At 39.4% G+C, this 24,000-nt stretch overlaps 1 pseudogene; it reads right to left on the bottom strand.

Annotated features, from left to right (window-relative positions):
* The window catches only part of LOC135092968 (cytochrome P450 3A11-like), a 71,167-nt pseudogene that overhangs the window by 22,407 nt on the left and 24,760 nt on the right, over positions 1-24,000 (bottom strand).

Genomic DNA, 24,000 nt, shown 5'->3' with positions numbered 1-24,000 from the left:
AAAGAATAAGTATAAAAGAGGATGGTACAAAGTGATTAATGATAACAGGAAACCACGAAGTAAATGAAAGGACAAAGAAATGAGATAAGAAGATGGACGAAAAGATAAAATGAATTTAATCGGATTATGAGGGAAGACGAAGATAAATTTTCATACAAAGGCAAATAAATAAATGATTAAATAAAACAGAGATAAATAAATAGATAAACAAGTATATAGATAAAGAAATACAGATAGATAAGCAGATAGATAGATAAAGAGACAGGACAAAAGTAAGAAAGAAAAAAACGAAAAGAAAAAAATAAGTAAACAATAAAATGAAAAAAAAAAGCAAAAACCCGCATGAAAATAAGAAAAAAATAAAGAAAGAAGGAAAAACAGAAGAGAGAAAGAAGGGAAAGAAAGAAATAAATAAGGAAGAGAATTAAATAACTCACGAAGATAAAAGAAGTGTATTAAAAAAAGACGAGGGAAAGTAGTCACATTAAGTATGAAGGAGGAGGAGGAGGAGGAGGAGGAGGAGGAGGAGGAGGAGGAGGAGGAGGAGGAGGAGGAGGAGGAGGAGGAGGAGGAGGAGGAGGAGGAGGAGGAGGAGGAGAACAAGAAGCAGAAGGAGTTACACAGAATCACATAGATAAACAGGCCACAACAGACTGCAAAGGTGATAGAAGGAGAAACGGAGAGCAAAGTAGAAGGCTCTCTCCCCACCCTCCACTCCCTCCAGCATAAGCAGGAAACAGGTCGGAAATAGATACCTTATGGGTTGGAGGGGGAGAAAGAGGAGAAGAAGAAGAAGAAGAAGAAGAAGAAGAAGAAGAAGAAGAAGAAGAAGAAGAAGAAGAAGAAGAAGAAGAAGAAGAAGAAGAAGAAGAAGAAGAAGAAGAAGAAGAAGAAGAAGAAGAAGAAGAAGAAGAAGAAGAAGAAGAAGAAGAAGAAGAAGAAGAAGAAGAAGAAGAAGAAGAAGAAGAAGCACAGCAGAAGAAAAAATCAGAAGGAAAAACAACATCAAAGTAAAAACGAAAGAAGAAAACTCACAAAAAAAATGAGGAAGAAAAAAAAACAGGAAAAACAAAAAAAAACAGGAAAAAATGAAAGAAAAGTACAACGAATAGGAAATAGAGAACAAAAAAAGAATAGGGGACAAAAAAAAAAGAGAGGAAGAAGAGGAGGAAGAGGAATGCAACAGCCAATAAACCCCGAGGCACCAGCACACTCTCTTTATAGACGGACTGGGACGGAGAGGAGGAAGACGAGACGAGGAGAGCATGGAGGCAGGGAGGGAGGAAAAAAATATTATACTGAGAACCAAGAGGAAAATATTGGCGAAGAGAAGTGAGGAGGTATTGGAGCTTAAGAGGACAATATTAAAACGTGAGAGGAAAGAAGAGGTGAGGAGTGAAGAGGAAAGAGGAAAGAGGAAGGACAGCGTGGGATGATAAAGGAAGAGGAAGGAGTAAATAAAGTAGATAGAAGCAACAGGGAAAATAATACGAGAAAGGGTAAAGAAGAAAGAGGGAAGATAATGACATGAAGAGGGAAGAGGAGGTAAGAATAATGGAGGAAGAGGAAGAAGTAAATAAAAAGTACATACAGATAACAGGGAAAAGGAAAGATTACGAAAAAAATGTTAAAGAGAAAAGAGGAAAGATAAAATGAAGACAGAAGAGGAAAAATGTAAGATAAAGACGATGGAAGAGAGGAAAAGACAAAGAGGAAAAAAGGAAAGATTACGAGGTATGAGGAAAAGTAAAGAAGATACAAGATGGAGGAAAGATGATGATGACACGAGGAGAGAAGAGGAAAAATGCTATGATATAAGGTGCAAAAGAAGAGGGAGGAAGGATAAGAGAAGAAAGACTGTAAGATAAAGAAGAGTTGAAGAGGAAAGAGGAAAAATAAAGAAAAATATTGAGAAAAGAGGAAAGATACAGTAAAATAGAGTGAAAAGAAGGGTAGAAGGGAATAAAGAAAGAAAAAAACAAGAAAATGTAATTAAAGAGGAAAGAAGATAAATAACATATACAAAAAATGAAACTACACGAAAGAGAAGAAAAAGAAGAATACAGGAAAGAAAAAAGGAGGAATAAAGAAGAGAGACACACAAAAGATAAAGAAAGATAAAGAAGAAAGACGATGAAATGATAGAAAGAAAGTAGATTAATAAAGAAGAAAGAAAGAGGAAAGGTAGAACCAGAAAAGAAATAAAAGAGAAATGAGGAAAAATACGTTTAGAGGAAACAAAGAAGAAAAATAGAAATAAAAAGACAGAGAAGAGGAAAAAAAGAAAAAAGATAGAACAGAGGAAAGATCAAAGATAAAAAAAAGCCGTACGAAGGAAACAGATGACAAGATAAAGAAAGATAACAAAGAAAAAAAGATAATAACGACAGAGGAAGACAGTGATAGAGGAAAGAACCAAGATAGATAAGAAAATAGGTTAGAGAGAAGAAAGAAAATGAAAACAGAGAAAATAAAAAGTAACAATAGAGAAAATATGAATGACAGACAAAAAAAAAGTGAAAACAGAAAAGAGAGAAGACAGAAGCAGAACTAGACAAATGGAGAAAGAATAAGATAAAGGAGAAAGAAGACAGATACAGGAAACATGAAGAGAAAATAATACAAAATCAGGGATGCAAAATGATACATGGAAAACGTGAGAGGGAAATAATTACGAAAGGAAACAAAACGATATACAGGTAAAGGAAACAAGAGATACAAAAGTAAATAATAACATAAAATGCAGGAAAATGTTATATTGAAAAAAGATGACGGAAATACTGAGACTATAATCTAGGGGAGAAAATTAATATTAAAGTGAAGGGACAAATTTTTAAAGGGGAAAATACCAAATGAGGAGAGGAAAAAATAAAGGAGAAAAGTGGAAAAATCGACAATGACACACACACACACACACACACACACACACACACACACACACACACACTGACAGATAGACAGATGAGGGTTGTATGCAAGAAGAGACAGAAAGACACATATATAGTTGGTAAATATATTTCAACAGACAAGAGAGAGAGAGAGAGAGAGAGAGAGAGAGAGAGAGAGAGAGAGAGAGAGAGAGAGAGAGAGAGAGAGAGAGAGAGAGAGAGAGAGAGAGAGAGAGAGAGAGAGAGAGAGAGAGAGAGAGAGAGAAACTATGCAAAAATAACGAAAATAAGAGTTTCCATTTCTGAGGCGACACTGACAAACACACAGACACACACACACACACACACACACACACACACACACACACACACACAGAGATAGACAGATGAGGGTTGTTTGCAAGGATATATGGACAGGTACACAGACAAACAGACAAACAGACACAAATATAGTTGGTAGATATATTTAGATAGATGAGAGAGAGAGAGAGAGAGAGAGAGAGAGAGAGAGAGAGAGAGAGAGAGAGAGAGAGAGAGAGAGAGAGAGAGAGAGAGAGAGGCCAGCGTGATAGAGTAATGATACCAACACTCTTACAGTCTAGTCTAGGGTGTGAATAGAAGGGAAAGGTCAAGAAGTCAGATTGGTGAAATGAGTGATTTGTGACCTGGCGTGGCTGGCGAAGGGACCGGACGCGTGCATGACAGATTTGAGGTGGCGAGAGATGGGGAAGGGATGAAAAGTGGAGTGGGGTCAAGGAAGGATCAAATAAGGTCGAAAAGGTCACAGAAGTTAAAAAAAAAAAGTCAAATGCCAAAAAAGTTAAAATAAATAAAGATCAAAAAGGTCAAAGAAGGGTTAAGGAAGGTCAAAGAAAGAGTTAAGTGAGGTAAAATGATATCGAAAAAGGGTCAAAGAAAGGGTCAAAGGTCAAAATAAGGTCAAATGGGTCAAGATCAAAATAGCTCAGAGAGAAAAGGTAAATAGGTCAGAGAAGGGGTTAAAGAAGGTGAAAGAGCCGAGGAAGGTCAAAGAAAGGGTCAATGGAGTTAAAGAACAAAAGATCAAAAAAGGATTAGAGGTCAAAGAACGTTCAAAGAAGGTCATAGGGGTCAAAAAGGTCAAAGAAGGGCTTAGAAATGGAATAAAAGGGTCAAGATGGGTCAAAGGTCAAAGTAGATAAAGGATCGAAGAAAGATCAAGGGTCAAGATAAAAAAAAGGCCACAAATGTCAAAGATTGTCGAAAAATATCAAAGAAGTTCAGAAAAGGTCAAAGGTCAGAGAAGGATGAAGGTTGTATCCTGAGGTAGTTCCCCTTATATAGGTAGTCATATTTTATTTACTTTTTTTTTACATTTCTCTAATTTCTCCCCTCCTCTGCTGTGTCTTTATTTCCTCCAGTTTGTAGTTCCTTAATTTTTTTCCGGTTTTGCATTTTTTTCCTATCCTGTAGTCTTATTTTTTGCCATTTTGTAATCCTCCGACTCTCTTTTGTAGTTTGTTGCCTTTTTTTGTAGTCTTATTTTTGTTATTTTGTAGTTTTTTTCTTTTTATTGCAGTGTGATTTTTTTCATTTTGCAGTATTGCAGTATTTTCCTTTTTTTTGCAATGCCCTCATCTTTTTTTCTTTTGGTCTTTTTTTTTTCTTTTTCAGCGTCCCAATTTTTTTCTTTGCAGTTTATTTTCCCTATCTCCAGTGTTCTAATCTTTTCGTTCTTTAGTGTCTTTTTCCCTTTCAGCAGCGTCGTAATTACTTTTCCTTTCGCAGTCTCCTATTTTTACTCTTTCCTAGTCTATTGCTAACTTTTTTTTCAGTCCCCTTATTTTCCCTTTCAACAGTTTCCTCACTTTCCCTCACTTTCTTTTACTTTTATTTCAACCAATTACTTAATTTTTGTAGCTTAAATTTTCCCATTCACACTTCCTTATTTCTCATTTCAACAGTCTTCTTTTATTTCCTGTTTTGCAGTCTATACTTCCACCTGAATATCGAAAGCAAAGTCAAGAAGATCCTAACTAACAATCATAGAAACCAGGAATTACGATTGGGGTTTTTGAAGTCTCGTTTGAGCCGACTCTATTGTACTGCAGTGAAGATTGGACAGTCAACAATGTGATGTAAAAGAGAATGAAGAATTTAGAAATGTGGTCAATTTAAAGACTTTCACGAATGGAGCGTGTAACTAATGACGTAATACTAAGAATAGCAAGGATGAACGGAGCCGTCCCGGGAACCATTAGAGCAAGGCAGTTATTTTCAGGGCTTGTAATAAGAGAACCACTGGAAAAAATTGCTTACAAGAAATGATGCAAGGGAAAAGAGATAGAGGGAAACAACGAGTGAAATACATGGACAGCTTGGGACGAGATACTGGACACAACAGGACGGCTCAGGATTTATTGAGAGAGACAGAAGATCGGACGAGATGGTGTTCAAGGTCGCCCACGTCAAACACTCGGCACATCAGTAAGGTAGATCTCTTTACTTTATCGTTTTCAGTCTCCTTTTCAGATGTTCAGTTGATGAGAAATGCTAAGTTTTAAATGCGCAATGCCTTTCCTATGTCAACTGGTTCTGTCAAGGAGGGCGAGTGGAACAAACTCAGAACGTATTAAATGCAAAGGCGTTAGTTTGAAAAGTTTGATAATGACAGACATTACGTAAGTTCTTAGTGGTGATAAGGTGCCTTGTGTAAGTTGCCTAGTGATTAGTAAGCACTTATTGTCTTTTTTACTTTTTTTATGTAAGAGAGGCTCGAGTCTAAAATAAAGAAGCTGAAAAAAAGACCAATAGATGCCAAATCCTAGAGTCGAGCCAAAAGATCCAAAATTTGAGAAGCATCTCCAAACTTCCTCTTGAAACAGTTTAAGTCAACGACAGGAGGAAATACAGAACCAGGCAAGAAGTTCCAAAGCTTTCCAGTAAAAGTTATGTAAGATTGAGAATACTGGTTAACTCAAAGGGAAGTGGACTGAATAGTGGTGAGAGGAAGTAGAAACCCTTGTGTAGAAAGCGAGAGAGAGAGAGAGAGAGGAGCAGACAGATGACTAAGAGTAAGGAAGAAGGGTGGAAAAAAGCAAGCCCCGCAGTGAAATGGGAGGATAGATTGCTGGGGTATGTGAAAGGAGAGAGAGCGAGAGGTGAATGAGAGGATTAAGAGCATGGAAGGGGAGAGCGCAAGGACAGGAATAAATGGAGACTCTTCTGTCGTGGCCATTCCCTCAGGAGGTTTCTTAGGAGCAGGCGTCAGAGATCGATGGATGGATGAATGGATGGAGAGATGGATGGGTGGATGGGTGGATGGATGGATGGATGTATGGATAAAAATTTGATTGGTTGATTGATAGATAGATAAATAGATAGATAGATAGATAGGCAGGTAGACTGGCAGATACACAGATAGATAAATAGATAGGTAGACACATAGTAGATAGATGGATGGATGAACGAATACACAAACATATAGATAGATAAATAGATAGATATAGACAGACAGACATATAGATACACTGATAAGTAAATAGATAAACAGAAAGACAGAAAATACATACATACATACATACATAAGCCTATAACAGCGAATATACATGCAAATACATACTACATAATAAACAAATACATATATACACACAGGTATACATATTGTAAAAAAACACGCACAGAAAAAAAAATCCACGTAAATAAATGCAAGAATACAAATACATACATAATATATTTGCATACAATAAAGAAAATCTAAAAGTATACATACTCATACAAGAACTGACAGACAGACCGAGAGACAAACAGGTAGACAAACAGACAGGTAGAGAGGCAAACTGGTGATAAAAAGATATGTATACGAAGCCAGATAGCTGAATAAGCACACATAGGTATTTAAATAGAGAGAGAGAAAGAAAGAGAGAGACAGGTAGATCAAACATTTGTATTTAAACAGACAAGAAAACTGACACAGATCTGAATGTGAGTGAAAAAACCATCACAAATATTACGCCACGTTGCTCTTCAAATAGAAAGAAAAGAAATTCCCTTGACACAGAAATATCATACGAGCTTCCAAACAATGAAAGAAAAAAGAAAAGAAATGAAAAATGGAAGAAAAAAGAAAAAAAAAGACATAAAGAAGAAACATAACTATAAAGAAAAAAGTCAAGGATTTCTTTTCAATTTTTCCTTACCTTTCCTTTCATTTCATTTTCACTTTTCTATTTTTTTTTTGGTTTGTTATAAAAGAGAAAATGAAAAAAAAATTGACACGCTAGTTTAAAAATATGAACATGAGGTAGAGAGTAAAAAAAAAAAAAGGGAAGGAAAAACAAATAGGAAGAAAATGATGATAAAGGAGAGCAATTTACAACACGAAACTTCCTGAAAAATGGAACGAAAAAAAGAAAGGGAACGAGAAAAATTGAGATATATAGTGCTAAGGGTGAAGATACACAAACAAGCAAACATCAAGAGTGAGAGAGAGAGAGAGAGAGAGAGAGAGAGAGAGAGAGAGAGAGAGAGAGAGAGAGAGAGAGAGAGAGAGAGAGAGAGAGAGAGAGAGAGAATATTTACATGAACCAATTTTAAAGTTTAGTAAAGCACACATACTCACTCACTCACTCACTCACTCACACACACACACACACACACACACACACACACACACACACACACACACACACACACACACACCACAGCACAATTCTGAAGCAAAATAACAAATTATTATTATTATTTATATTTTTCATTTGAAGTATTATTATTATTGTTAGTCAGTAGTAGTAGTAGTAGTAACAGTAGTAATAGTAGTAATAATAGCAGCAGTAGTAATAGTAGTAGTAGTAGTAGTAGTAGTAGCAGTATTGTAACAGTAACAGTAGGTCTGGAAACAATAATAATAACAATGAAATAACAACGCCGTTCGCTAGAGGATTTCTAAAGTATTTACATATTTGCATCCAGCTACACTATTACTACTTGTGTTACTACCACCACAACCACAACTACCACTGCTACCACAACCACTACAAACAATAAAAATAACCACAACGGCAACAACAACAACAACAACAACAACAACAACAACAACAACAACAACAACAACAACAACACACACCACCCACGTACCTTCAACCACGTGCACCGTCATGTTGGCAGGTACAGCACGGTGCGGTTCACAGGTGTAGGTGCCAGCGTCCTGCCACATAACCCTGGACACGCGCAGCACGGAGGAGGCGTGGCCGCGGGGTTCGACTCGGAGGCCGCGGCGAGGCAAGAAGTTAACCATTGTGCCGTTGTGGAACCAGAAGATATAGGAAGGAGTCTCTGTAGCAAGGTGAACCGCGCAGTGAAGAGTGAACCGGCCTCCTGTTGGCACGTGTACGGCTGGTCCGCCTCTGATGACTGCCCGGGCCTCTGTACACACACGTAAACACACACAAACACACATACACAGACGCACACACATACACACACACATACACACCGGGAGGGAAACAAAATGTACTATGTTAGTTAGAATAGATTTGTTTACTGTGTGTGTGTGTGTGTGTGTGTGTGTGTGTGTGTGTGTGTGTGTGTGTGTGTGTGTGTGTGTGTGTGTGTGTGTGTGTGTGTGGAGTGACTCATAAAATCCCACTAAGAATAAAATACGCACGACTGAATTTATAGATTTTTTTTATCAAGCGAGAGAGAGAGAGAGAGAGAGAGAGAGAGAGAGAGAGAGAGAGAGAGAGAGAGAGAGAGAGAGAGAGAGAGAGAGAGAGAGAATGTGTGTTGCTTGTTGACAAAAAGAAATTCATTATCTATATTACACACACGAGGGGCTGAGAGCGAGAGAGAGAGAGAGAGAGAGAGAGAGAGAGAGAGAGAGAGAGAGAGAGAGAGAGAGAGAGAGAGAGAGAGAGAGAGAGAGAGAGAGAGAGAGTTATACGAGCCTCTTCTCAACTTTATAATGACGTTTTATGGACTTCACTGCGCCTCTATTTTCCCTTTATGGCCAAATATAATATTACTTTTAAAGCCCTCTTACAATAGACATCAATACTGTGTTCAACCTAACCTAACCTAACCTAACCTAACCTAACTCAACCTAACCTACCCTAACATAACCCAACCTAACCTAACCCAAACCTAACTGAACCTAACCTAACCTTACTCAACCTAACCTAAGCTAACCTAACCCAACTTAACCTAACCTAACCTAACTGAACCTAACCTAACCTAACCAACCTAACCTAACCTAACCCTAACTCAACCTAACCTACCCTACCCTAGCCTAACCTAACCTAACATAATGTAACCTAATCTAAACTAACCTAATTTGCATCTAATCTAAGTTAACTTCACTTAACCTGACTTAAATAGCGCCACCAAACCTAACACATCTTAAAGCAACCTAATCTAACATACCCTAAGTTTATCTACAAAATCCCAACCTAACTTAACATACCCTAATCTTATCTAACCTAATTTAATCTAACCTTGTCTAACCTGTTCTACCTCAACTTATTTTACGCAACCCAAAGCAAACCTTACCTAACTCAACCTAACCTAATCCAACCTAACCTAACCTAACCTAACCTAATCTAACCTAACCTATCCAACCTAACCTAACCTAACCTAAACTAACCTAATCTAACCTAACCTAACCCTAACTTGACTTACACTAACCAAACCTAACTTAACCCAAAATAAATCAACCTAACCAAACCTGATCTAACCTAACCTAACTTAACCTAAACCAACCAAACAAGAATTAAACAGACCTTACAAACCTAACCTGACTTAACCTAACATAACCTAATTTAACACGGCTAAATACGGGTATAATTACAGTAATCATACAATTAACTACTTGAATTAATGAGTTGTAGGTACTTGTATAGATTAAAGAGAGAGAGAGAGAGAGAGAGAGAGAGAGAGAGAGAGAGAGAGGAGAGAGAGAAGAGAGAGAGAGAGAGAGAGAGAGAGAGAGAGAGAGAATTCTGCCAAAACGGAAAAAAATAAATATAGCACGTTCATTTCTCTCTCTCTCTCTCTCTCTCTCTCTCTCTCTCTCTCTCCTCCTCTCTCTCTCTCTCTCTCTCTCTCTCTCTCTCTCTCTCTCTCTCTAAACCATGACATGAATGGTGGAAAGTGTATCTGATGCATGAATGTTGAATGTTATGGTGTGTGTGTGTGTGTGTGTGTGTGTGTGTGTGTGTGTGTGTGTGTGTGTGTGTGTGTGTGTGTGTGTGTGTGTGTGTGTGTGTGTGTGTGTGTGTGTGTGTGTGTGTGTGTGTGTGTGTGTGTGTGTAGGAGACGAGCAGAGAGCAAAAACAAGATAAAAATACATAGTAGTAATAGCACCAGCAGCAACAGCAGTAGTAGTAGTAGTAGTAGTAGTAGTAGTAGTAGTAGAGTAGCAGCAGCAGCAACACGAGCAAGATAGTAGTAGTAGAAGCAGTACCAGTGGCAGCATGACAGACACAGACAGAGACAAAGACAGAAGTACCACATATAACTCAAAAGTTTAGTGTACAGAACATTACACTCAAAATATATCACCTGCTACTCATGTACAAGGCGAGAGAGTCATTAGGGTTAGGTTAGGGTTGTTAGGTTAGGTTAAGTTAGATAAGACAAAGTAAAATAAGGTCAGGTTACATTAGGTTAAGTTAGGCCAGGTGATGTAAGGTAATGCTGGATTAGGTTAGGTTGATTAAGTTTAGGTAAAGTTAGGTTTGGCTAGATTAAGAGTAGAGAAAGTAAGGTTAAACAAAGTTAGGTAAAGCTAGATTAGGCAAGGTAAGGCTAGGAAAGGTTAGGTTAGAATTTCAAGGTTAGGTCACCTTAGGTTAAGTTACATATGACAGGGTAAGGTAAGGTTAGGTAAGGTTAAGCTATATTAGGTCACGCAAGGTAAGGTAAGGTAAGGTTAGATAAGATTAAGTTACGTTAGGTTAGGCAAGGTGAGGTTAGGTTAAATACAGCCAAGTTACGTTAGATTAGGCAAGGAAAGGTTAGGTTACGTCAAGTCAGGTCAGGCTACTCACCTACAACTCTGAGCCAGAAGAAGAGCGAGGCGGGAGGATGAGTGGTGAGCTGGCATTCATACAGCCCCGCATCACTAAACCGTACGTCCCTGATTGACAGCTCCCACATCTGTACACACACAGGTAGGTGATTAGACAAGTGAGTAGGCAGGCAGGTAGGTAGAAAGGTAGGTAGATCGGTAGGTAGGTAGATAAATACACAGATAGATAGATAGATAGATAGATAGATAGATAGATAGATAGATAGATAGATAGATTGATTGATTGACTGGTAGATAAATAGATTGATAGACAGATAGACAGATAGATAGATAGATAGATTGATTGATTGCTTGACTGATAGATAGATAGATAGATAGATAGATAGATAGATAGATAGATTGATTGATTGAATTGAAAGATAGATAGATAGAAAGATAGATAGACAGAAAAGTAGGTAGGTAGATGAATGAATGAATGAATGAATGAATGAATGAATGAATGAATGAATGAATGAATGAATGGGATGATGGCTGGCTGGCTGGCTGGAAGGATGGACAGATGGATAGACAGCTACATATATACAAAAGCAGATATACAGCTAGAAAGATAGGTAGATAGATAGAGATAAGTAAGTAGGTAGGTTGACAGGAAGGAAATTACGCAGGTAGGTAGATGGATAGGCAGGTAAGACAGATAGATAGCCTGACTGATAGGTGGCTGAATGGCAGGACAGACACAGAAGTACAGATTGGCAGATAAATTGATACAGAAATAGATCAGTAGGAATACAAAAGGATAGACAATATATAGATTAATTTACGATTGCTTCCAATAAAAGACACACACACACACACACACACACACACACACACACACACACACACACACACACTCACACAGTAAATTGTTTAATATTGTCCAAACAAAGAAATCTTGTTATTACTCAAATTAAAAGTGTTATTATGTCATTACTGGTGTTAAATTTGTCGACGCTATTACTACTGTAGTTACTATTATTATTACTATGATTATCGTTATTATTATTATTATTATTATTATTATTAGTAGTAGTAGTAGTAGTAGTAGCAACAGTAACAATAGTAGTAGTAGTAGTAGTAGTAATAGTAGTAGTAGTAGTAGTAGTAGTAGTAGTAGTAGTAGTAGTAGTAATAATATTGTTAGTGGTGGTTTTGGTACAGCAGCAGCGGCAGTAACAGTAACGGTAGCAGTGGTAGAGGTCGTTGTAGCAGTAGGTGCAATAGTAATACAGGTTTGAGTATTGGTAGTAGTAACAGTAGAATTGCAATAGAAGTAATAACAGCAGTAGCACTTGTAGCAGCGACAATAATGAAAAATACTAAAGAACCAAGAAAGATAAAACAGTAGTAACAGTAGCACCAGTAGTAGTAGTAGTAGTAGTAGTAGTAGTAGTAATAGTAGTGGTAGTAATAGGGGTAGTAACAGTAGTAGTAATAGAATATATAACAACACTATGTAACAGCCGTATTACATAGCATTAGTAACAATAACAGTAATAGTAATGGTAGCAGTAGGACATAGTTATCTGAGGCGAAGGAACAGTAATAATTGCAGTAGTGAATCATTCAGTTTTCATTTCACAATATACAATAAGCTGAACATCAAATACTTCACTAACAAAACCAACATTATTTTAACCGAGTACACATATTGAAATCCTCTACTGGTTTCATGAATGCGTGCCCAACTGATTTGCGTGAAAATAATATCCATACTGTCATTTAAAATGTCAGCTAGGTGTGTTTCCTTAATATAATTAGGTATGGCTTCAATTTAATAAAAAAAAGAAAAAAAAACAAGGCCTTATTAAAAACAAAAAACGACTGAGTTCTTATCAAAGGACTTAAAATCTCATTTGTGTTAAAGCCGGTAGTAGTAGTAGTAGTAGTAGTAGTAGTAGTAGTAGTAGTAGTAGTAGTAGTAGTAGTAGTAGTAGTAGTAGTAGTAGTAGTAGTAATAGTAAGAGTAATAGTAGTAGTAGTAGTAGTAGTAGTAGTAGTAGTAGTAGTAGTAGTAGTAGTAGTAGTAGTAGTAGTAGTAGTAATAGTAGTAATAGTAGTAGTAGTAGTAGCAGTAGTAGTAGTAATAGTAATAGTAATAGCAGTAGTAGTAGTAGTAGTAGTAGCAGTAGCAGTAGTAGTAGTAATAGTAGTAGTACAGAAATACAGTAGTACAGTAGTAGCAGTAATAGTATTAATAGCAGTAGCAGTAGTAGTAATAGTCTGAGTAGTAGTAGCAGTAGCGAGAACAGCAAGAGCAGCAGAAGAATGGAGCGCTACAAAAGAACAACGAGCTATTACATATTCCTTTTCCAACGAGAACATTTTTCACAGAACATTCCAGTTTCAGCATTTCTGGAGCCCTGACTGACACACACCCACTGAATTACGGCTGACGTGCTCCGCCGAAAAACAAACACGAAAATAAACATAGAAGAATAATAGAGATAAACCCTATGTAAAGCAAGGAGATAAAAAAAGAGTACGTTTATACAAAAAATAACGATAGCAGATATAAAAGAGACAAGATAAAGTAGAATTTCGCCATGATAGCTTATACGTGATGAAAGGTAATTAAAGTAGAAAGTAGAGAAATAAGTAAGAAAGAACGGATAATAATTAAGAGGGATGGAATATAATTACATAAAAAATAAAACAAAATTAAGTAAAAATTGACAGTTAAAAAATTAGAAAGGAGCATGAAAAGAAAACACAAGGTAGGTGCTGTGAACTTCCTTTTGACCCAACTGTGACCTCTCTGAATGATTCCCGTGGTGCCTCACAACGCAAAGGGTCAGCCACAGCCTGCCCTCTAAAGACAGCTCCCTTTCTTTCCACAACACCACATGCACCCAAGACTCCTACACATTTCAATCAAAAATTATTAACTGGCCTCCAACGACGATAACAGCCTCTCAGTCCATCCGGGTCATGTCCTCGGGTCGGCTCGCTCTTCCAGTATCGATCAGAAGTATCTTGCTAACTTCACCTTTTCTTCATTAACTTCTGCAACATTCACGGCTTTAGATCTAATTTTTAATCTGTCGAACACCACCTCTCCTCTACTTAATCTCATTTATTTTCCTCACCGAAACGTAGATGTCTTAGTAAACTGACAGTAGCCGCTTCTCTGTTCTTTCCTACCTTCTCTATCCTTATTTTCAATTTAAAGCTGGATGTTGCGTCTCATGTGCATAACGATTTAATTTGCCCTGGTGCCCACACTCTTGAATCTTCCGAATTTTTCACTATCTGTCTACGACTACAGAGTCACCCTCAAACTAAGCTTATCTGTGCTGTATACCTCTCATCTAACTCCTCTTACTATTAAAAATTCTCTTTGACTACAACTTCCAAAGTGGGGCATATCCTGACTCTCTTCTCTTTCGCGATCTCCATGTTCACCACCAGCTTTGGCTTTCCTCTCCCTTCACTGACCAGCCTGATGCACTAGCCTTTAACCTTGCTATCCACTAACCTTGCTATCCATCACGATCCAAAACCATTCCTGCAACACCCTACTCGTATTCTTGACCGTCTTGGAGATACGCCCAGCATTCTCATCTTTTCCTGACCTCTAATCCTGTTTGTCATCACTCTATCCTTTCTATATGACTTCTCTGATCACAACCTTCAGCCAACATCTTTCGCAATCGCTCCAGTTCCTTCTCATGACCCTACAAGGCGGAGGCCATTGACGTTTTGCTTTTTTTTTAATTCGAGAATTTCAGGAGGAATTATTCAGATTTTCTATGGGACGACTACTGCTTCCGTGTGAGGAGCCCATCACTGTGTTGAACGAATAATTGTCTGGCACGGAGGCGTACATTCCTCACTCTTTCTGTCACCCTAAACCTTCCAAACCTTGATTTAACTCAGCCTGTATTCATGCTGTACAGGGAAGAGAGTCGGCCCACGAATGATACCTGAAGGATCCACCTCCTGAAAATTGTGTGCTTTACATTTCTGGCTGGAGTCACATCTGTTCTCCAGCCAGCCCAACACTACTGCATCAATAGAGAATGTCAAAACATATCTAAATAAGACCCTCCCCGTGACTTCTGGCAGCGAGTCAAAGCATCTTTTTTTTCTGCTTAAATTTTCCTTCCAGTGCCATCATATCTGTATCTCAAGCTGAACTCTTCGCTAAAACCTTGAATAAAAAACTCTGTATTGAATTATTCAAGGTTTGTTGCTTCTTCTCCATCCCCCCACTTCGTCATGCTACCCATTAAGATCCTTCGCAGCGATATTTTCCAAGCCCTCGCTGGCCTTAACCCTAGGAAGGCTTATGGACCTGATGGGGTCCCTCCAATTGCTTTTCGAAATTGTGCCTCCGTGCTTGCACCTTGCGCAGTCAAACTCTTCAGACTATTAATATCTACCTTTCCTTCTTGCTGGAAGTTTGCCTACACTCAGCCTGTTCCTATAAGGCGTGACCGCTCTAATCCCTCAAAGTACCGTCCTATTGCTTTAGTTTTCAGCCTCTAAAGTTTTTTAATCAATCCTCAACAGGAACATTCTTAAACATCTATCACTTCACAACCTTCTATCTGATCGCCAGTATGGGTTCCGTCAAGGCCGCTCTGTTGGTGATCATCTGGCTTTCCTTACTGAGTCTTGGTCATCTTCTTTTAGGGATTTTGGTGAAACTTTTGCTGTTGCCTTGGACATATCAAAAGCTCTTGATAGAGTACGGCACAAAGCATTGATTTCCAAATTACCCTCCTACGGTGATATTGCTCAGTGTTCTATCTTGCTGTCATTCATTGATGACCTAAGCATAACTCCTGGTCCTATCCACTCCTACGATGGCGACACCACCCTGCACTTTGATACGTTTTTTTCTTAGACGTCTAACCTTTCAAGAATCTAAAAATTCACACAGGGAAGCCGCAGAACGCCTGACTTCTGATCTTTCTAAAATTTCTGATTGCGGCGGGGAAACTGTGTTGTTCAGTGCCTCAAAAACCAAACAGTTACCTCACTCTTCTCCAGTGACACACAACTGTCCCCTCTGCTACACTGAACATCCTCGATCTGTCCTTCACTTATAATCTAAACTGGAAACTTCACATCTCATTTCTGTCTATCAACCTCTACCTTCTTTTCTTGCTGGAAGTTTGCCAACATTCAGCCTGCTCCTAAAAAGGGAACAGGCAACAACAACAACAACAACAACATAATAATAATAATAATAAATAATAATAATAATAATAATAATAATAATAATAATAATAATAATAATAATAATAATAATAATAACAATAAAAATAATAACAATAATAATAATGGCAACAACATCAGCGCTAACAAAAACAACATGAATAATTAGAAGTCAAAATTAATTAATGGGATAAGTTCAGGTATGAGAGAGAGAGAGAGAGAGAGAGAGAGAGAGAGAGAGAGAGAGAGAGAGAGAGAGAGAGAGAGAGAGAGAGGGAGAGAGAGAGAGAGACAAATAGCGCTTTGCAGGTTAGGTAAGCTTGACTTGACTTGGCGGGCGTCATCTCAGGGAAAGGAAGGAAAAGTTGGTTTGCAGGAGGAGAGAGAGCAAAGTTCTTAAGCTTTGTAAATAAAATATGACCTTAGCGTCTCGAGAAGAATTCCTGGGAAGAGGAGGAAGAGGGGAAAGATAAAGAAGAAAGCGGTAAGGGAAAGGAAGATGTAAGGAAGAGGGGAAAGAAGGAAGGAAAAAAAAATGTGGTATGGCAAAGGAAGATGTAAAAAAAAAATAGAAAGAAAGGAAAAAACGAAAAAAAAAGAGAAGGGAAAGAAAGATGAAAGGAAAAGTGGATGAGGAGGGGAAAAAATTAAGTGATATGGCTAAGGAAGTTGTAAAAAAGAAAGAAGAAAGAGAAAAAGCGAAAAAAAGAGGTTAGGGAAAGAAAAATTAAAGGAAGAGGGGGAAAGAAGGAAAAGGAAATATAACATGGAGAGGAAAAGAAAAAGAAAACTGAAGAAAGAATTGAAGGATAGTAAAGATTGTGGAAGAAAGAAAGATCAACGGAATGTCATAAAAGAAAGAAGGAAAGGAAAATAAATGAGTAACAAAAAGAAAAGTGAAAAAAATAATAAAATCAGCAGAAAATGAAGATAATATAAAGAGGAAGGAGAAAATAAACAAAAGTACGAATTGCCGGATACTGGAAATTGTGGAATAAAAAAAGATAGACAGGAATCTAATTAAAGAAAGAAAGAAAGAAAGTAAAAGCGAGAAAACGAGAAAGAAAAAAAGAAAAAGAGAACTTGAATACTGAACAGGAAAAGAAAAGAAAGGGAAGATTAAGAAAGGATTGAAAGATCAGAATTTTTGGGGTAAGGGAAGATTAACAAAATTATGAGAGAGAGAGAGAGAGAGAGAGAGAGAGAGAGAGAGAGAGAGAGAGAGAGAGAGAGAGAGAGAGAGAGAGAGAGAGAGAGAGAGAGAAAGGTAAACTCACGAACAATAAAACCTAGCGAAGATAATAAAGGATGAAAGAGAGGAAAAAAAATCCAATGAAAACAGAAATATAATAAAAATTAACTCACCGAGAGAAACAGAAAATAGATAAAAATTGATAGAAATAACAAAAGCGATAGAAAATGTAACTGAGGAAAGGTCGGAGATACACACGAAATAAAAAAGGAAAAAAATAAATCAAAAATAAAATGTAAAGGTTAAAAGAACACAAACGGAGAAATGTGGTACCGCTGTCAAAGAAAACGAGAAGCGTGCACGTAATTCGGGGAAATGTAAAATGAATAAGAGTGACGCGAACAAGTGACGTGGTCATTACAATTTTAAGTGAATAACATATGACACAGGAACCTTTAAGTAACCTTTCTAAGTCTTCTTCAATTTGCTCAGTAGTTGGAGCTGTAAAGATTGTAGGGTTTGAAGTGGTGGTGGTGGTGGTGGTGGTGGTGGGAGTTCGAATGGCAAGAGACAGTGGGTCGTCTGGGATATTTGATCTTTAAGCAACACACTGCTGAAGAATCTTATGCTGTTTGAACTTGATCAAATCTGGAAGCGACGTGTGGCCAGATTCATCGTAACAAACCAAATTTGGTGTATTTTTCTGACTCCTAACAATTACTTTATCGCCCAATTAGACTGATTAATGACGGACTCAATATCGACTCCCGCCCAGGACTCGCCTCCACACAGTGTGAGGGACCAGTCGCTTCATGAGAAATGGAAAGTCATTACTATTCAAATGATATATATATATATATATATATATATATATATATATATATATATATATATATATATATATATATATATATATATATATATATATATATATATATATATATATATACAGCGTTGAAGGGTGGCGGTGAAGGGTGGCAGACAGCCGCGACTCGCCCAGTATTCCGTCACCACCTCGCCAGTCTGTCTCGGCTCAGCGTTTCCTTCCTCTATATTTATTACAATATGTTTACCTAAAACTGTTAATCAGCACGCCGCACTCTTCACGGAATTGCTGTAATATTCGTAAGTTTTCTACCATGTTTTGTATTCTAATCGACAGTAACACCATGTTATCCATTAGAATTAAGATATGCAACTAGGCGATGAACTGTTCAAGCTGACATCTTTTTTCAGTGTGCCTCGCAATTCACTGAAAATTTTAAAAATACGTTAGTGAACCCTGTCTAATCCCGCGTGATGTCACCGCGGCACAGCCCACCACGCCTCGTGACGCGGTGCAGTGCACGCCACTAGTGCTGTCAACACCACCGCCACACAGCCAATGCGCCGCAACACTGACAACAATTTTTCGCCTCGGGAACAGATCATATACTTTTGAAAAATCTTCCAAAGTTACAGATAATTTTATCTCCTTCTGTTGAGTCATGTCTGTAGGGAGGCGAAGCGTGAAGTGTTCCGTACAACTACGATGCCTCTGCACCACGGCCAGCTCCCCGGATGGCTTGAACCTCAGGCCTGAAAGCCGGCACAGGACCATCACGTACAGTTTAGTATGGGTGTTGATTACACTTATACCTCGCTAATTGTTCTGGTTATTTCCGTCACCTTTCTTGAAAAACTGTTAACACCTCAGCCCTCACCCACACTAGAGGGTCAAGCCTTGACGGTGAGCATGCTGTTATATTTAGTACCAATTGAACTGGCAACAACGTGAACATGCCTGGAGGAATTACGTCTGGCTCGCTCGCTTTGTCAGGTTTCATCCTCCTGGAGTGTTCCTGCACCTCTGTGGGCGTGATTGGATCGTCAAGGACAGGAATAGTGACCCGAGTCGTTTTGTTGTTTCAGTGATGGTTTATCTCGTCCGTGGGGTTCACCACTGCTTCGAAATGCTTTGAAGTGGTCACTGGGACACAAACTATCCCAACAACCACCCACGCTAGAATTACCCTTTCACATGATTGCCTTCCACACTCCTGTATCATCTGGTATTTAATAACCTTTCCTAACTACCAACACTATCATCACTTTGTACTGTGCATTCACCTTGTCACGCACTGCTTTGTGATTGTGTATATAAACTGACTGACACATTTTGTACAAAATTGTCACCATCAAAATTGGCTTCAGGTGGGATACGTGGAGGGATGTTGCTTACAAACAGTTCTTTGTCCATCCTGTTAAACTTGATTGGTTTCTCACACAATGTCATTTTACAGCATTACCGCGGAGAGCGGCGCGATCCCCAACACTCCCGCCCAGGCCAGCAGGCAGCCATTCCACCCACCCACACCCACACTGGCAACACTGACTGTAATGGGGCCGTGGTCAGAAGGGAGGTCACCTCGCTGCACCACTGTGAAATCTTTGACAAAATCAAATATTGCAACACACACAACGCACGTATCCACCTTGGGGATCGTGTGTTGCGTTTGACGAAATGCTTATTGCCAAGGAAATGATTTCTTGATGTCTAGGATAACAGATAGCTAGTAAATTATCATTCAACACAGTATACCGCAGTTCTACATTGTCACCAGCTGTATGAACATTACTAAATATTTGTGGGTGTCACTGTTCCCTGGCATTAGGAAGATCCAATAAATTCAACAGACCTCTTACACTTTCACCAAATGTTGCATTCATATCACTCACTATGACGGATCCATCGTGTGCAGGTGTGAAGGCGAGTTACGCTGGATCGCTGCAACAAGCCATGAGAGTAACACTGGAAGGCACAGGGAGATGTGTGACAAAAACTCAAGACATTTGGTTAGTTGCGAAACTTTATCCGCACCTGATCACCAATACTCGCGTCCACATTAGTCACTAAATCTGATGGCCAGTCCTCGACACACACAGCTGTTTCCCCGCGATCTGCAGCTCCCACTGCTTCTCTTTAAAATAACACATATCTTGGGAAATTCACAGGGAGAAAAGTTTTCACCTTGTTAAAACTAACATTGAACTTCGGCAATGAATCCTTAACTTCAGTTTTCTTTATCTTGCAACAACTCTATCCATATTCTACTTATGTTGTATGATATGATTTTTAGGTAACCTGTCTGCTGTGGTTTATCTAAAAAAAAAAACTGAGGATTCTGTCAATGTCACCACCTCTGCACAGCTCGCGTTCCTTGGTGTCCAGCCTGAGGACGCTGCCAGTGTGCTCCGGGAGGGGATTCTCAGCAGTTTCCACATCCCTCAAAGGTTGCCACTCCACGACGCCTGCATGAACGTTCTTCTTGATGGCAATGTGACTCAAGGTGACACCAGCGCTCTTCAGTCGACAGGCGGTGTTGAGGATGCTCGTGTTGGTCCTCACCTGGCAGCTCACTTCCTGAAACACTTCTGTGCCGCACCTCCATGACTTTCAAAGGCTCTAGTTGAAGTTACACACGTTAAGGATGCTTCTATGATTCTTGTCACAGATTAACAAGATTTCTGCTTCATTGCCAGAAGAAACAGTCGTGAGGGCCCGGCTAGTCATCTATGTGGCCTTGGAAAACAGTCGTGGTGAGAGAGCGAAGTGTTTCCGAGTACCGGCGTCCTGCGTGGTAAAAACTTGTTGCTGGTGCGTAAGTTGCTCCCCAGCCAGCCATGACAGTCATTTGTGTCACTTACTCCCACTTTGTCCCATCTGTTGTTGAGTTCCCCTTGGTCCGCTGCTACACCGTGGCCTGGTTGTCGTCAGCCACGCCCAGGATGACGATGTTGGCTTCTCGCTCCGAGCACTCCAAAGCCTCCCGGAACTATCGGTGCTTGGCCAATATCTGGTCTTGTTTATCGCCGCGAGACTCGAGTTCGGCGTAATTTCTGTTGATGAGATTGTCAGGGGGTACTGCTGCAGTGTTAAAGTATTTATCTGATTACTTCCTCCTCTCTTTGGTTGATCTGGCGCAACTCATCGTTCTCATTGGTCGATGCTACTGTGCTGTCGATCATTTTTATCAATCTCGGCCAGCGGGTTACTCTGTGGCTTCCGTGTCAGTGTGAGACGAATATTTGAAACTTGTGGGGATGAGGGAAGAACAGTTTTCTGGGCTTTCTTGATGGTCAGGCATGGTTGCGCAGACACGGTGGTGGTGCTGGCATGTCCGTCGTGTGTTGGGATTGAGGTGAAGTGAGTAAAAAGTTTCTAGCATGGCGCCGCAACAGTTAAGGTCATGTGGCGCAGGATTATAAAACTGGATGGAAATACTAGCGGTGTTAAAATGAAAGGTAAAAGTATTAAAACTAAGATACAGTTCAGATGGGTGTGATATGGCGCCGGACTATAACATTGCATAAAAATAGAACTAACGATAAAAAAAAAGGATAAGATTAACAATAGGATATAATTCAAATGTGTGACTGAATGACCGCGCCAATGACTGAAGAGAACCCAACACACTCAGGTATTTTCACGTCCGTCACGATGTTTGTATAATCAAGAGTGACTGTGCGTGGCGAGGAAAAAAAACAAAACACTAGAGCTCTTCCAGCACTTAGGCTCGTTAGAGGATGACTGTTCTGTTGCCACGGTGACGCCTCTGTGAGCATGCGCGGAAAGTGTCATCCCACTCGAGGGTCTGGTTTGTATGTTACTTTCAACTGACGGCCGCTAATAAAATAATCACTGCCCACTCGTCGTCACCGCTGCGCCAACACCAGCACTTGACACACCACTTACTAGTCTGCAGTGGTGGTGGTGCTGGGGGTGCTGGTGATGCTGGTGGTAGTAGTAGTAGTAGTAGTAGTAGTAGGAGTAGTAGTGTAGAAGTAGTAATAGTAGTAGCAGTAGTAGTAGGTTACTGACCACAACTTAACAAAGATTCCTGTTCATGATATAATCAAGAACATGACAATTTCATAATAGTTTTAATTAACCAAACCACTGCAGTCCAGGATGATAATAATATATGAGATGACGAAGAAGCAGCAACACAAGCAACACACGCACGCAGTTCTGATTACAAGCAGTCCATGAAAGAAAAAAAGCAAGCATTACTTAACCATGACGCATGAAACTCACACGGCCTAACACGCCTGACGGACACGTATAAGAGAAACACACGGATTACTTAATTCTTTCATCGACAGCTCTTAAGAGAATTATTTTTTTGTACTAGTGTCTTAAAAAATGTACATCTGTAACTTGGCAAAGACTGAATTACCCTCATTTTCTTTTCTTTTCCTTCGTCTTGATGTCCATCTACACAATATATCACTGTGGTCTCAAGGTTAACAAAATACACCCACAGCAGGAACATGAATGAACTACACTACACCTCTGGGAGCAACTTTCCTTATCAGCTGATCTTCAATGACAGCTGCTGCTCCTCACAACCCAGCAAATCAGACTTCAGGACACATTAAATGGCTGCAGACGACAACTACTTTCCACCCTGTCTTTCCTCACGATGCACACACACTAATATCACCTACACAAATATTTCCTCACAGCTTCAAACACTCGCTCCCGTATCAATAATATTACTCATTTTCATCCTTGGTTCTCTTGTTTACTTCGTCATTCTTCCGTGTCTCATCTCTTCTTGACATCTCCTGGATCGCGACACAGATGTGGGGCTCGTCATTCACACGTGTTCATAAGAGCCTCGTATTCTTGTGAAAGCTGAGGCACTTGACAGCCCAGGAAGAGTATCAGCTGCTCAGGGGACGTTTGTTTACCTTGCAGCCATGACACACAAGGCCACATTATTCTGAAACGCTCCTGCTCCGCACCTCGACTACTTTCAAAAGGCTCTACTAGGAGTTGAAGTTACACGTGTTTTTAATGTTTTTTTACGGTTCAAGTGGCAGATTAACAAGATTTCTGCATCATTAACAGGAGAAACAGTCGTGAGAACAGGCTCATCACCTCTGTGGCCTTTGAAAATAGCTGGAATGAGAATGCAAAACGTTTTTAAGGGTGTTTTTACGGTTGCAGTGACAGATGAACAAGATTTTTACATCATTAACAGGAGAAAAATGGGCTAATCATCTCTGCAACCTTTGAAAATAGCAGTGGTGAGAGAACATAGCATTTCAGAATACAGTTCCTTCTCTCCACACACACACACACACACACACACACACACACACACAAACACAATCCCGCCAACACACTCACCTTTCCAACCGCTCCAACACAATCCCACACACCTTTTCGCAGCCTCCCCACACGGCAGCTCCCCTCGCCCCTCTCACCTTCTGATGCCTGGAGTGGGAGACAGAGTAGCGGGCCTCGGATGAATACACCTGTGACCCCACCGTTAGCAGCTGGTCCTCGTCCCGCTTCATCCACGTCACCTGGTGGAAGGAGAGAGGGAGGCCGTGGTGGATGTCTGAGACGAGGTGCAGGGAGAGACGGGGGAAGAAAAGTGGAGAAGGGAGATTGTTACAAGGATGGATGGATGAATGGATGGATAAATAGATAGATAGGTATAGATAAATAGATGGATAGGTGAATTGATAGATAGGCAGAGAGGTAAATGTCTATAGATGGATTGATTGAAAGATAGATAGACATATATGTAGATACACTAATATATGAAATGGATACATGCATACATACATACATAACTAGATAGATAAATAGACAGATAGATAGAAAGGTAGATACACTCATGGATAAACAGATAGGCAAATAACTAGATAGATAT

Source organism: Scylla paramamosain, chromosome 41 (assembly GCF_035594125.1).
Source record: "Scylla paramamosain isolate STU-SP2022 chromosome 41, ASM3559412v1, whole genome shotgun sequence".
NCBI lineage: Eukaryota > Metazoa > Arthropoda > Malacostraca > Decapoda > Portunidae > Scylla > Scylla paramamosain.
This window is presented reverse-complemented; position numbering and strand designations above follow the sequence as displayed.